Below are 12,411 nucleotides of genomic sequence, written 5' to 3'. Positions count from 1 at the left end.
GCTCGTTGCACCTCCTGTCATTCGCTGGGCGCGTGCAGCCTTCGACACTAGCGGAGGACGCAACTTGTCCCTGGTGGCCAGCGGAGGGCCTGTGCGGGGTGTGGCAGTGTCGTGCTGGAGGGCGCCACTGGTAGCGATGTGGGCTTCCTCGCCTCGCCTCACACCAGGTGTCTGCGTAGTTCGCAGAGCATTCGCACCATTCCTATCCCTGTCCCCGTCCCGACTTGTCCCGACTTTGCTCGACTGCCGCTCGCTGCCGCTCGGGTCGTGGCCCATATGACAGTACAAGCACGACAAACATCTGCGAGACGGCCGTGGGCCTAACGGGCGTGTCCGAGACGCCGTTTGCGGCGGCTAGGGCAGCGCCGTGCCGTGGAAAGGTGCGAAAACAGGGACACAGGAGGGTCGCCAATGCATTCATCTCTTCTAGCGACGAAAGAGAAATTTTTGTTTACAAATCTGCAGCCGTACAATGCAACAAAACAATAAGCCCTGACGTATTTCAGGACGTATCTGTCGGTTCGTACTGTTTTGTTATCTCCAGAGACTCTTTGAAATCTTCCTTGGCACATTCTTCTTCGAGCTGAGGCCATTAATATCGTATCTTATGTTTATTACAGTCGTTTATTTTCAATTTTTTTTTTTTGTTGGAACTTTGCACTGCTACGAAACAGTAGGAGGCCCTGGCTTATTTCAGATCACATCTGTCGATTCGTAGTGTTTCGTTATTGTCAAGGATTTCTTGGCACGTTTAAATTGCTGAAGGAAGCATCTTTGTCACAACGGAAAGGTAGTATGAAAAGAGGGCTGGCAGGGGTAGCGATGCAAAAAGGAGAAAATGTAAGGGATCCAACAGCACCTTTCTTTTTTTATTGGGCTGCCAGGGGTAGCGAGATAATAACAAAAAAAAGAAGGGAGCCAACAGCACCCGGGTTTCCCAGGCGGTCACCCATCCAAGTACTAACCGGGCCCAATGATGCTTAACTTCGGTGATCGGACGAGAACCGGTGCAATCATCATGGTATGGCCGTTGGCACTCACGTAATGTAGGAGCACGGCAGAATTCGCGTTCGGCTTCTCTCCCAATACACAAAGTGTTAGTTTTCCGCCGCATTTGACGAAAGCACTTTCTTCCGCAACAGCCAGCTCCTCGAGGACGGCGCGGGGGGCGCGCCCAGCGTCCCCAGCGGAGCGACGGCCGAATTAGCGGGCGCACCGCCGCGTGTGTGAGACGCACTGCTGCTCGTTGCACGTCCTGTCATTCGCTGGGCGCGTGCAGCCTTCGACACTAGCGGAGGACGCATCTTGTCCCTGGTGTCCAGCGGAGGGCCTGTGCGGGGTGTGGCAGTGTCGTGCTGGAGGGCGCCACTGGTAGCGATGTGGGCTTCCTCGCCTCGCCTCACACCAGGTGTCTGCGTAGTTCGCAGAGCATTCGCACCATTCCTATCCCTGTCCCCGTCCCGACTTGTCCCGACTTTGCTCGACTGCCGCTCGCTGCCGCTCGGGTCGTGGCCCATATGACAGTACAAGCACGACAAACATCTGCGAGACGGCCGTGGGCCTAACGGGCGTGTCCGAGACGCCGTTTGCGGCGGCTAGGGCAGCGCCGTGCCGTGGAAAGGTGCGAAAACAGGGACACAGGAGGGTCGCCAATGCATTCATCTCTTCTAGCGACGAAAGAGAAATTTTTGTTTACAAATCTGCAGCCGTACAATGCAACAAAACAATAAGCCCTGACGTATTTCAGGACGTATCTGTCGGTTCGTACTGTTTTGTTATCTCCAGAGACTCTTTGGAAATCTTCCTTGGCACATTCTTCTTCGAGCTGAGGCCATTAATATCGTATCTTATGTTTATTACAGTCGTTTATTTTCAATTTTTTTTTTTTGTTGGAACTTTGCACTGCTACGAAACAGTAGGAGGCCCTGGCTTATTTCAGATCACATCTGTCGATTCGTAGTGTTTCGTTATTGTCAAGGATTTCTTGGCACGTTTAAATTGCTGAAGGAAGCATCTTTGTCACAACGGAAAGGTAGTATGAAAAGAGGGCTGGCAGGGGTAGCGATGCAAAAAAGGAGAAAATGTAAGGGATCCAACAGCACCTTTCTTTTTTTATTGGGCTGCCAGGGGTAGCGAGATAATAACAAAAAAAAGAAGGGAGCCAACAGCACCCGGGTTTCCCAGGCGGTCACCCATCCAAGTACTAACCGGGCCCAATGATGCTTAACTTCGGTGATCGGACGAGAACGGTGCAATCATCATGGTATGGCCGTTGGCACTCACGTAATGTAGGAGCAACGGCAGAATTCGCGTTCGGCTTCTCTCCCAATACACAAAGTGTTAGTTTTCCGCCGCATTTGACGAAAGCACTTTCTTCCGCAACAGCCAGCTCCTCGAGGACGGCGCGGGGGGCGCGCCCAGCGTCCCAGCGGAGCGACGGCCGAATTAGCGGGCGCACCGCCGCGTGTGTGAGACGCACTGCTGCTCGTTGCACGTCCTGTCATTCGCTGGGCGCGTGCAGCCTTCGACACTAGCGGAGGACGCATCTTGTCCCTGGTGTCCAGCGGAGGGCCTGTGCGGGGTGTGGCAGTGTCGTGCTGGAGGGCGCCACTGGTAGCGATGTGGGCTTCCTCGCCTCGCCTCACACCAGGTGTCTGCGTAGTTCGCAGAGCATTCGCACCATTCCTATCCCTGTCCCCGTCCCGACTTGTCCCGACTTTGCTCGACTGCCGCTCGCTGCCGCTCGGGTCGTGGCCCATATGACAGTACAAGCACGACAAACATCTGCGAGACGGCCGTGGGCCTAACGGGCGTGTCCGAGACGCCGTTTGCGGCGGCTAGGGCAGCGCCGTGCCGTGGAAAGGTGCGAAAACAGGGACACAGGAGGGTCGCCAATGCATTCATCTCTTCTAGCGACGAAAGAGAAATTTTTGTTTACAAATCTGCAGCCGTACAATGCAACAAAACAATAAGCCCTGACGTATTTCAGGACGTATCTGTCGGTTCGTACTGTTTTGTTATCTCCAGAGACTCTTTGGAAATCTTCCTTGGCACATTCTTCTTCGAGCTGAGGCCATTAATATCGTATCTTATGTTTATTACAGTCGTTTATTTTCAATTTTTTTTTTTGTTGGAACTTTGCACTGCTACGAAACAGTAGGAGGCCCTGGCTTATTTCAGATCACATCTGTCGATTCGTAGTGTTTCGTTATTGTCAAGGATTTCTTGGCACGTTTAAATTGCTGAGGAAGCATCTTTGTCACAACGGAAAGGTAGTATGAAAAGAGGGCTGGCAGGGGTAGCGATGCAAAAAGGAGAAAATGTAAGGGATCCAACAGCACCTTTCTTTTTTTATTGGGCTGCCAGGGGTAGCGAGATAATAACAAAAAAAAGAAGGGAGCCAACAGCACCCGGGTTTCCCAGGCGGTCACCCATCCAAGTACTAACCGGGCCCAATGATGCTTAACTTCGGTGATCGGACGAGAACCGGTGCAATCATCATGGTATGGCCGTTGGCACTCACGTAATGTAGGAGCACGGCAGAATTCGCGTTCGGCTTCTCTCCCAATACACAAAGTGTTAGTTTTCCGCCGCATTTGACGAAAGCACGTCCTTCCGCAACAGCCAGTTCCTCGAGGACGCGCGCGGGGGGCGCGCCCCACCGCCGCGTGTGTGAGACGCACTGCTGCTCGTTGCACCTCCTGTCATTCGCTGGGCGCGTGCAGCCTTCGACACTAGCGGAGGACGCAACTTGTCCCTGGTGGCCAGCGGAGGGCCTGTGCGGGGTGTGGCAGTGTCGTGCTGGAGGGCGCCACTGGTAGCGATGTGGGCTTCCTCGCCTCGCCTCACACCAGGTGTCTGCGTAGTTCGCAGAGCATTCGCACCATTCCTATCCCTGTCCCCGTCCCGACTTGTCCCGACTTTGCTCGACTGCCGCTCGCTGCCGCTCGGGTCGTGGCCCATATGACAGTACAAGCACGACAAACATCTGCGAGACGGCCGTGGGCCTAACGGGCGTGTCCGAGACGCCGTTTGCGGCGGCTAGGGCAGCGCCGTGCCGTGGAAAGGTGCGAAAACAGGGACACAGGAGGGTCGCCAATGCATTCATCTCTTCTAGCGACGAAAGAGAAATTTTTGTTTACAAATCTGCAGCCGTACAATGCAACAAAACAATAAGCCCTGACGTATTTCAGGACGTATCTGTCGGTTCGTACTGTTTTGTTATCTCCAGAGACTCTTTGGAAATCTTCCTTGGCACATTCTTCTTCGAGCTGAGGCCATTAATATCGTATCTTATGTTTATTACAGTCGTTTATTTTCAATTTTTTTTTTTTGTTGGAACTTTGCACTGCTACGAAACAGTAGGAGGCCCTGGCTTATTTCAGATCACATCTGTCGATTCGTAGTGTTTCGTTATTGTCAAGGATTTCTTGGCACGTTTAAATTGCTGAAGGAAGCATCTTTGTCACAACGGAAAGGTAGTATGAAAAGAGGGCTGGCAGGGGTAGCGATGCAAAAAGGAGAAAATGTAAGGGATCCAACAGCACCTTTCTTTTTTTATTGGGCTGCCAGGGGTAGCGAGATAATAACAAAAAAAAGAAGGGAGCCAACAGCACCCGGTTTCCCAGGCGGTCACCCATCCAAGTACTAACCGGGCCCAATGATGCTTAACTTCGGTGATCGGACGAGAACCGGTGCAATCATCATGGTATGGCCGTTGGCACTCACGTAATGTAGGAGCACGGCAGAATTCGCGTTCGGCTTCTCTCCCAATACACAAAGTGTTAGTTTTCCGCCGCATTTGACGAAAGCACTTTCTTCCGCAACAGCCAGCTCCTCGAGGACGGCGCGGGGGGCGCGCCCAGCGTCCCAGCGGAGCGACGGCCGAATTAGCGGGCGCACCGCCGCGTGTGTGAGACGCACTGCTGCTCGTTGCACGTCCTGTCATTCGCTGGGCGCGTGCAGCCTTCGACACTAGCGGAGGACGCATCTTGTCCCTGGTGTCCAGCGGAGGGCCTGTGCGGGGTGTGGGCAGTGTCGTGCTGGAGGGCGCCACTGGTAGCGATGTGGGCTTCCTCGCCTCGCCTCACACCAGGTGTCTGCGTAGTTCGCAGAGCATTCGCACCATTCCTATCCCTGTCCCCGTCCCGACTTGTCCCGACTTTGCTCGACTGCCGCTCGCTGCCGCTCGGGTCGTGGCCCATATGACAGTACAAGCACGACAAACATCTGCGAGACGGCCGTGGGCCTAACGGGCGTGTCCGAGACGCCGTTTGCGGCGGCTAGGGCAGCGCCGTGCCGTGGAAAGGTGCGAAAACAGGGACACAGGAGGGTCGCCAATGCATTCATCTCTTCTAGCGACGAAAGAGAAATTTTTGTTTACAAATCTGCAGCCGTACAATGCAACAAAACAATAAGCCCTGACGTATTTCAGGACGTATCTGTCGGTTCGTACTGTTTTGTTATCTCCAGAGACTCTTTGGAAATCTTCCTTGGCACATTCTTCTTCGAGCTGAGGCCATTAATATCGTATCTTATGTTTATTACAGTCGTTTATTTTCAATTTTTTTTTTTTGTTGGAACTTTGCACTGCTACGAAACAGTAGGAGGCCCTGGCTTATTTCAGATCACATCTGTCGATTCGTAGTGTTTCGTTATTGTCAAGGATTTCTTGGCACGTTTAAATTGCTGAAGGAAGCATCTTTGTCACAACGGAAAGGTAGTATGAAAAGAGGGCTGGCAGGGGTAGCGATGCAAAAAGGAGAAAATGTAAGGGATCCAACAGCACCTTTCTTTTTTTATTGGGCTGCCAGGGGTAGCGAGATAATAACAAAAAAAAGAAGGGAGCCAACAGCACCCGGGTTTCCCAGGCGGTCACCCATCCAAGTACTAACCGGGCCCAATGATGCTTAACTTCGGTGATCGGACGAGAACCGGTGCAATCATCATGGTATGGCCGTTGGCACTCACGTAATGTAGGAGCACGGCAGAATTCGCGTTCGGCTTCTCTCCCAATACACAAAGTGTTAGTTTTCCGCCGCATTTGACGAAAGCACTTTCTTCCGCAACAGCCAGCTCCTCGAGGACGGCGCGGGGGGCGCGCCCAGCGTCCCAGCGGAGCGACGGCCGAATTAGCGGGCGCACCGCCGCGTGTGTGAGACGCACTGCTGCTCGTTGCACGTCCTGTCATTCGCTGGGCGCGTGCAGCCTTCGACACTAGCGGAGGACGCATCTTGTCCCTGGTGTCCAGCGGAGGGCCTGTGCGGGGTGTGGCAGTGTCGTGCTGGAGGGCGCCACTGGTAGCGATGTGGGCTTCCTCGCCTCGCCTCACACCAGGTGTCTGCGTAGTTCGCAGAGCATTCGCACCATTCCTATCCCTGTCCCCGTCCCGACTTGTCCCGACTTTGCTCGACTGCCGCTCGCTGCCGCTCGGGTCGTGGCCCATATGACAGTACAAGCACGACAAACATCTGCGAGACGGCCGTGGGCCTAACGGGCGTGTCCGAGACGCCGTTTGCGGCGGCTAGGGCAGCGCCGTGCCGTGGAAAGGTGCGAAAACAGGGACACAGGAGGGTCGCCAATGCATTCATCTCTTCTAGCGACGAAAGAGAAATTTTTGTTTACAAATCTGCAGCCGTACAATGCAACAAAACAATAAGCCCTGACGTATTTCAGGACGTATCTGTCGGTTCGTACTGTTTTGTTATCTCCAGAGACTCTTTGGAAATCTTCCTTGGCACATTCTTCTTCGAGCTGAGGCCATTAATATCGTATCTTATGTTTATTACAGTCGTTTATTTTCAATTTTTTTTTTTGTTGGAACTTTGCACTGCTACGAAACAGTAGGAGGCCCTGGCTTATTTCAGATCACATCTGTCGATTCGTAGTGTTTCGTTATTGTCAAGGATTTCTTGGCACGTTTAAATTGCTGAAGGAAGCATCTTTGTCACAACGGAAAGGTAGTATGAAAAGAGGGCTGGCAGGGGTAGCGATGCAAAAAGGAGAAAATGTAAGGGATCCAACAGCACCTTTCTTTTTTTATTGGGCTGCCAGGGGTAGCGAGATAATAACAAAAAAAAGAAGGGAGCCAACAGCACCCGGGTTTCCCAGGCGGTCACCCATCCAAGTACTAACCGGGCCCAATGATGCTTAACTTCGGTGATCGGACGAGAACCGGTGCAATCATCATGGTATGGCCGTTGGCACTCACGTAATGTAGGAGCACGGCAGAATTCGCGTTCGGCTTCTCTCCCAATACACAAAGTGTTAGTTTTCCGCCGCATTTGACGAAAGCACGTCCTTCCGCAACAGCCAGTTCCTCGAGGACGCGCGCGGGGGGCGCGCCCCACCGCCGCGTGTGTGAGACGCACTGCTGCTCGTTGCACCTCCTGTCATTCGCTGGGCGCGTGCAGCCTTCGACACTAGCGGAGGACGCAACTTGTCCCTGGTGGCCAGCGGAGGGCCTGTGCGGGGTGTGGCAGTGTCGTGCTGGAGGGCGCCACTGGTAGCGATGTGGGCTTCCTCGCCTCGCCTCACACCAGGTGTCTGCGTAGTTCGCAGAGCATTCGCACCATTCCTATCCCTGTCCCCGTCCCGACTTGTCCCGACTTTGCTCGACTGCCGCTCGCTGCCGCTCGGGTCGTGGCCCATATGACAGTACAAGCACGACAAACATCTGCGAGACGGCCGTGGGCCTAACGGGCGTGTCCGAGACGCCGTTTGCGGCGGCTAGGGCAGCGCCGTGCCGTGGAAAGGTGCGAAAACAGGGACACAGGAGGGTCGCCAATGCATTCATCTCTTCTAGCGACGAAAGAGAAATTTTTGTTTACAAATCTGCAGCCGTACAATGCAACAAAACAATAAGCCCTGACGTATTTCAGGACGTATCTGTCGGTTCGTACTGTTTTGTTATCTCCAGAGACTCTTTGGAAATCTTCCTTGGCACATTCTTCTTCGAGCTGAGGCCATTAATATCGTATCTTATGTTTATTACAGTCGTTTATTTTCAATTTTTTTTTTTTGTTGGAACTTTGCACTGCTACGAAACAGTAGGAGGCCCTGGCTTATTTCAGATCACATCTGTCGATTCGTAGTGTTTCGTTATTGTCAAGGATTTCTTGGCACGTTTAAATTGCTGAAGGAAGCATCTTTGTCACAACGGAAAGGTAGTATGAAAAGAGGGCTGGCAGGGGTAGCGATGCAAAAAGGAGAAAATGTAAGGGATCCAACAGCACCTTTCTTTTTTTATTGGGCTGCCAGGGGTAGCGAGATAATAACAAAAAAAAGAAGGGAGCCAACAGCACCCGGGTTTCCCAGGCGGTCACCCATCCAAGTACTAACCGGGCCCAATGATGCTTAACTTCGGTGATCGGACGAGAACCGGTGCAATCATCATGGTATGGCCGTTGGCACTCACGTAATGTAGGAGCACGGCAGAATTCGCGTTCGGCTTCTCTCCCAATACACAAAGTGTTAGTTTTCCGCCGCATTTGACGAAAGCACTTTCTTCCGCAACAGCCAGCTCCTCGAGGACGGCGCGGGGGGCGCGCCCAGCGTCCCAGCGGAGCGACGGCCGAATTAGCGGGCGCACCGCCGCGTGTGTGAGACGCACTGCTGCTCGTTGCACGTCCTGTCATTCGCTGGGCGCGTGCAGCCTTCGACACTAGCGGAGGACGCATCTTGTCCCTGGTGTCCAGCGGAGGGCCTGTGCGGGGTGTGGCAGTGTCGTGCTGGAGGGCGCCACTGGTAGCGATGTGGGCTTCCTCGCCTCGCCTCACACCAGGTGTCTGCGTAGTTCGCAGAGCATTCGCACCATTCCTATCCCTGTCCCCGTCCCGACTTGTCCCGACTTTGCTCGACTGCCGCTCGCTGCCGCTCGGGTCGTGGCCCATATGACAGTACAAGCACGACAAACATCTGCGAGACGGCCGTGGGCCTAACGGGCGTGTCCGAGACGCCGTTTGCGGCGGCTAGGGCAGCGCCGTGCCGTGGAAAGGTGCGAAAACAGGGACACAGGAGGGTCGCCAATGCATTCATCTCTTCTAGCGACGAAAGAGAAATTTTTGTTTACAAATCTGCAGCCGTACAATGCAACAAAACAATAAGCCCTGACGTATTTCAGGACGTATCTGTCGGTTCGTACTGTTTTGTTATCTCCAGAGACTCTTTGGAAATCTTCCTTGGCACATTCTTCTTCGAGCTGAGGCCATTAATATCGTATCTTATGTTTATTACAGTCGTTTATTTTCAATTTTTTTTTTTTGTTGGAACTTTGCACTGCTACGAAACAGTAGGAGGCCCTGGCTTATTTCAGATCACATCTGTCGATTCGTAGTGTTTCGTTATTGTCAAGGATTTCTTGGCACGTTTAAATTGCTGAAGGAAGCATCTTTGTCACAACGGAAAGGTAGTATGAAAAGAGGGCTGGCAGGGGTAGCGATGCAAAAAGGAGAAAATGTAAGGGATCCAACAGCACCTTTCTTTTTTTATTGGGCTGCCAGGGGTAGCGAGATAATAACAAAAAAAAGAAGGGAGCCAACAGCACCCGGGTTTCCCAGGCGGTCACCCATCCAAGTACTAACCGGGCCCAATGATGCTTAACTTCGGTGATCGGACGAGAACCGGTGCAATCATCATGGTATGGCCGTTGGCACTCACGTAATGTAGGAGCACGGCAGAATTCGCGTTCGGCTTCTCTCCCAATACACAAAGTGTTAGTTTTCCGCCGCATTTGACGAAAGCACGTCCTTCCGCAACAGCCAGTTCCTCGAGGACGCGCGCGGGGGGCGCGCCCCACCGCCGCGTGTGTGAGACGCACTGCTGCTCGTTGCACCTCCTGTCATTCGCTGGGCGCGTGCAGCCTTCGACACTAGCGGAGGACGCAACTTGTCCCTGGTGGCCAGCGGAGGGCCTGTGCGGGGTGTGGCAGTGTCGTGCTGGAGGGCGCCACTGGTAGCGATGTGGGCTTCCTCGCCTCGCCTCACACCAGGTGTCTGCGTAGTTCGCAGAGCATTCGCACCATTCCTATCCCTGTCCCCGTCCCGACTTGTCCCGACTTTGCTCGACTGCCGCTCGCTGCCGCTCGGGTCGTGGCCCATATGACAGTACAAGCACGACAAACATCTGCGAGACGGCCGTGGGCCTAACGGGCGTGTCCGAGACGCCGTTTGCGGCGGCTAGGGCAGCGCCGTGCCGTGGAAAGGTGCGAAAACAGGGACACAGGAGGGTCGCCAATGCATTCATCTCTTCTAGCGACGAAAGAGAAATTTTTGTTTACAAATCTGCAGCCGTACAATGCAACAAAACAATAAGCCCTGACGTATTTCAGGACGTATCTGTCGGTTCGTACTGTTTTGTTATCTCCAGAGACTCTTTGGAAATCTTCCTTGGCACATTCTTCTTCGAGCTGAGGCCATTAATATCGTATCTTATGTTTATTACAGTCGTTTATTTTCAATTTTTTTTTTTTGTTGGAACTTTGCACTGCTACGAAACAGTAGGAGGCCCTGGCTTATTTCAGATCACATCTGTCGATTCGTAGTGTTTCGTTATTGTCAAGGATTTCTTGGCACGTTTAAATTGCTGAAGGAAGCATCTTTGTCACAACGGAAAGGTAGTATGAAAAGAGGGCTGGCAGGGGTAGCGATGCAAAAAGGAGAAAATGTAAGGGATCCAACAGCACCTTTCTTTTTTTATTGGGCTGCCAGGGGTAGCGAGATAATAACAAAAAAAAGAAGGGAGCCAACAGCACCCGGGTTTCCCAGGCGGTCACCCATCCAAGTACTAACCGGGCCCAATGATGCTTAACTTCGGTGATCGGACGAGAACCGGTGCAATCATCATGGTATGGCCGTTGGCACTCACGTAATGTAGGAGCACGGCAGAATTCGCGTTCGGCTTCTCTCCCAATACACAAAGTGTTAGTTTTCCGCCGCATTTGACGAAAGCACTTTCTTCCGCAACAGCCAGCTCCTCGAGGACGGCGCGGGGGGCGCGCCCAGCGTCCCAGCGGAGCGACGGCCGAATTAGCGGGCGCACCGCCGCGTGTGTGAGACGCACTGCTGCTCGTTGCACGTCCTGTCATTCGCTGGGCGCGTGCAGCCTTCGACACTAGCGGAGGACGCATCTTGTCCCTGGTGTCCAGCGGAGGGCCTGTGCGGGGTGTGGCAGTGTCGTGCTGGAGGGCGCCACTGGTAGCGATGTGGGCTTCCTCGCCTCGCCTCACACCAGGTGTCTGCGTAGTTCGCAGAGCATTCGCACCATTCCTATCCCTGTCCCCGTCCCGACTTGTCCCGACTTTGCTCGACTGCCGCTCGCTGCCGCTCGGGTCGTGGCCCATATGACAGTACAAGCACGACAAACATCTGCGAGACGGCCGTGGGCCTAACGGGCGTGTCCGAGACGCCGTTTGCGGCGGCTAGGGCAGCGCCGTGCCGTGGAAAGGTGCGAAAACAGGGACACAGGAGGGTCGCCAATGCATTCATCTCTTCTAGCGACGAAAGAGAAATTTTTGTTTACAAATCTGCAGCCGTACAATGCAACAAAACAATAAGCCCTGACGTATTTCAGGACGTATCTGTCGGTTCGTACTGTTTTGTTATCTCCAGAGACTCTTTGGAAATCTTCCTTGGCACATTCTTCTTCGAGCTGAGGCCATTAATATCGTATCTTATGTTTATTACAGTCGTTTATTTTCAATTTTTTTTTTTTGTTGGAACTTTGCACTGCTACGAAACAGTAGGAGGCCCTGGCTTATTTCAGATCACATCTGTCGATTCGTAGTGTTTCGTTATTGTCAAGGATTTCTTGGCACGTTTAAATTGCTGAAGGAAGCATCTTTGTCACAACGGAAAGGTAGTATGAAAAGAGGGCTGGCAGGGGTAGCGATGCAAAAAGGAGAAAATGTAAGGGATCCAACAGCACCTTTCTTTTTTTATTGGGCTGCCAGGGGTAGCGAGATAATAACAAAAAAAAGAAGGGAGCCAACAGCACCCGGGTTTCCCAGGCGGTCACCCATCCAAGTACTAACCGGGCCCAATGATGCTTAACTTCGGTGATCGGACGAGAACCGGTGCAATCATCATGGTATGGCCGTTGGCACTCACGTAATGTAGGAGCACGGCAGAATTCGCGTTCGGCTTCTCTCCCAATACACAAAGTGTTAGTTTTCCGCCGCATTTGACGAAAGCACGTCCTTCCGCAACAGCCAGTTCCTCGAGGACGCGCGCGGGGGGCGCGCCCCACCGCCGCGTGTGTGAGACGCACTGCTGCTCGTTGCACCTCCTGTCATTCGCTGGGCGCGTGCAGCCTTCGACACTAGCGGAGGACGCAACTTGTCCCTGGTGGCCAGCGGAGGGCCTGTGCGGGGTGTGGCAGTGTCGTGCTGGAGGGCGCCACTGGTAGCGATGTGGG

At 53.4% G+C, this 12,411-nt stretch overlaps 10 non-coding genes across 10 annotated transcripts; all 10 read right to left on the bottom strand.

Moving 5' to 3' along the window:
* Window positions 1-916: 916 nt before the first annotated feature.
* LOC124744746 lies at window positions 917-1,035 on the bottom strand. The gene has a single exon (XR_007010881.1). It is a non-coding gene; the product is annotated as a 5S ribosomal RNA (ribosomal RNA).
* Window positions 1,036-2,159: 1,124 nt separating this feature from the next.
* On the bottom strand, window positions 2,160-2,277 carry LOC124744754. The gene has a single exon (XR_007010888.1). It is a non-coding gene; the product is annotated as a 5S ribosomal RNA (ribosomal RNA).
* A 1,121-nt stretch (window positions 2,278-3,398) lies between these two features.
* Window positions 3,399-3,517, bottom strand: LOC124744744. The gene has a single exon (XR_007010879.1). It is a non-coding gene; the product is annotated as a 5S ribosomal RNA (ribosomal RNA).
* Window positions 3,518-4,604: 1,087 nt separating this feature from the next.
* Window positions 4,605-4,722, bottom strand: LOC124744709. The gene has a single exon (XR_007010847.1). It is a non-coding gene; the product is annotated as a 5S ribosomal RNA (ribosomal RNA).
* A 1,123-nt stretch (window positions 4,723-5,845) lies between these two features.
* Window positions 5,846-5,964, bottom strand: LOC124744743. Its single transcript, XR_007010878.1, has one exon. It is a non-coding gene; the product is annotated as a 5S ribosomal RNA (ribosomal RNA).
* A 1,121-nt stretch (window positions 5,965-7,085) lies between these two features.
* On the bottom strand, window positions 7,086-7,204 carry LOC124744742. The gene has a single exon (XR_007010877.1). It is a non-coding gene; the product is annotated as a 5S ribosomal RNA (ribosomal RNA).
* A 1,087-nt stretch (window positions 7,205-8,291) lies between these two features.
* LOC124744740 lies at window positions 8,292-8,410 on the bottom strand. Its single transcript, XR_007010876.1, has one exon. It is a non-coding gene; the product is annotated as a 5S ribosomal RNA (ribosomal RNA).
* A 1,122-nt stretch (window positions 8,411-9,532) lies between these two features.
* Window positions 9,533-9,651, bottom strand: LOC124744739. The gene has a single exon (XR_007010875.1). It is a non-coding gene; the product is annotated as a 5S ribosomal RNA (ribosomal RNA).
* Window positions 9,652-10,738: 1,087 nt separating this feature from the next.
* Window positions 10,739-10,857, bottom strand: LOC124744738. Its single transcript, XR_007010874.1, has one exon. It is a non-coding gene; the product is annotated as a 5S ribosomal RNA (ribosomal RNA).
* Window positions 10,858-11,979: 1,122 nt separating this feature from the next.
* On the bottom strand, window positions 11,980-12,098 carry LOC124744737. The gene has a single exon (XR_007010873.1). It is a non-coding gene; the product is annotated as a 5S ribosomal RNA (ribosomal RNA).
* Between the last annotated feature and the right edge of the window lie 313 nt (window positions 12,099-12,411).

Source organism: Schistocerca piceifrons, unplaced genomic scaffold (genome assembly GCF_021461385.2).
Source record: "Schistocerca piceifrons isolate TAMUIC-IGC-003096 unplaced genomic scaffold, iqSchPice1.1 HiC_scaffold_305, whole genome shotgun sequence".
Taxonomy (NCBI): Eukaryota; Metazoa; Arthropoda; class Insecta; order Orthoptera; family Acrididae; genus Schistocerca; species Schistocerca piceifrons.
This window is presented reverse-complemented; position numbering and strand designations above follow the sequence as displayed.